This window comes from Mastomys coucha, unplaced genomic scaffold (genome assembly GCF_008632895.1).
Source record: "Mastomys coucha isolate ucsf_1 unplaced genomic scaffold, UCSF_Mcou_1 pScaffold15, whole genome shotgun sequence".
Classification (NCBI taxonomy): Eukaryota; Metazoa; Chordata; class Mammalia; order Rodentia; family Muridae; genus Mastomys; species Mastomys coucha.
Genome location: NW_022196897.1, coordinates 131,990,553 through 131,992,281, shown reverse-complemented (window position 1 = coordinate 131,992,281; position 1,729 = coordinate 131,990,553).

Below are 1,729 nucleotides of genomic sequence, written 5' to 3'. Positions count from 1 at the left end.
GTAACTCTTGTATCAAGTTACCACAGTAAGAGCCAAGATTTTAAGCTCTACTAAATATAAAACAAAGACACAAACAAAAACACTTTACATACTTATGTTCATTTAATAAAATATTAGTAGTGATGCATTATTTTGAAATATACAGTTAATACATTTAGAGTTATTTAAAATTTATATTGAGAAAGATGTATGTATTTTCAGTATTGCTGTAGACAAGCATCTATATAAGACTGTTAAATTGATTGTTGTTTTATATCAAACAACTTTTATAATACTCATTTTTATTGTTATAATATTTTATCCATTTTAAAGAATATGACAAAGATATTGTAGGTATTGAAGGGGGTCTCTGGGAGGAATTGGGGTACAAAAGGAAAACAAGAATGTGATTTAATTCTATTTACTTAAAATATGTTTTTGAATGTTAACAAATTCAGATAAATTGAAATCATGTATCTTTTCTCATCATAATGCAATAATACTATTTAAAAAAGCAGTCTCATACAGTGATGCAGATGGGAAGATCTGAAACAAGAAGATGGACTGTGTAATGCTCTGTAGCTCCAGTGGTGATGGAGAATTCCACAATGGAATGCTTTAAAATACTAAAATACATGACCATATTTAGATACTTAGATACTTAGATACCAAGAGTAATGAAAACACATAGCCTTACAAAAGATTGTACAAGACTATAGCACATTTATTCAGAAGATCCCTAAAGTAAAAATAACCGGGATTGTGCTTTTCTTTCAAGTAAGATAATATTCAACCACGAAGGGAACAGACTATTGGTATATGCAACAAAATGGGTAAATTTTAAACTACTGTATTGAGTTACATAAGCATCTTTACATTTTTTTGTGGTCGTAATCCTTCTTGACCCTTGGATGTGACAGTTTCTTCTACTCTTGCCAGCCACACATCATGTTCTTTTTCATTTATTGGGAGTAATGCTTCAGTTTGTTTCGAATTCTGAAGTAGAAATTCATCCCTTTTTATTCATTTGTTTATTTTCCCACTATATGTCCACATAAAATTCCCATATAAATATTCATCTTATATTCTAGCTTGTAATAAAGCAGCTCTTAAAAAAGAAGAGTAGATGGGATTGGCCTTAATATCACTTATCTGAAGGGACAGTCCCCACCCCCTTCTCTCTCCCATGGGATTTGTTACTCTTCTCAGAGTAACAAATGCTTACTGATGTTCTATTCTGGTTATATCACTTCATCGCGTGATGTAAGAAAATCTGAAAGGTGCTGAGACCCTTCCATAGTTTGATTCTGATGTAGAAAAACCTCAAAATAGAGAATTGGTACTATAAATGATTTACTAACAATTTACTTAGGAGACACTAGTTCATGTAAGTGGAATTAAGCTAAAGAAACGTTGTCCCCTAAAGTATCCCAAAGATAAGGATTATGCTAAGCAGGCCAGTTAGAGATAAGAGAAATTTAGGATGCTAGGATGTGAACGTGTACTCAGCAGGACTAACCAGCCATTAGACTCCATTCCCATGATGGCAGAGGCAGGAATGACTTCTGAACAGCCAACCAGACATTAAGCACTGATTCCCAGACCAACCACAGACCTCTAACAGCAGCTCAGGGTCAAAGTCACTATTAAGTCCAGGTCTGCTATTTAAGTGCCTTGTGCTCTTATCAGAAAACAAAACAAAACATAATTCTGCCAGATGAGTAAGATGACCCTGGGTAACAACTATTCA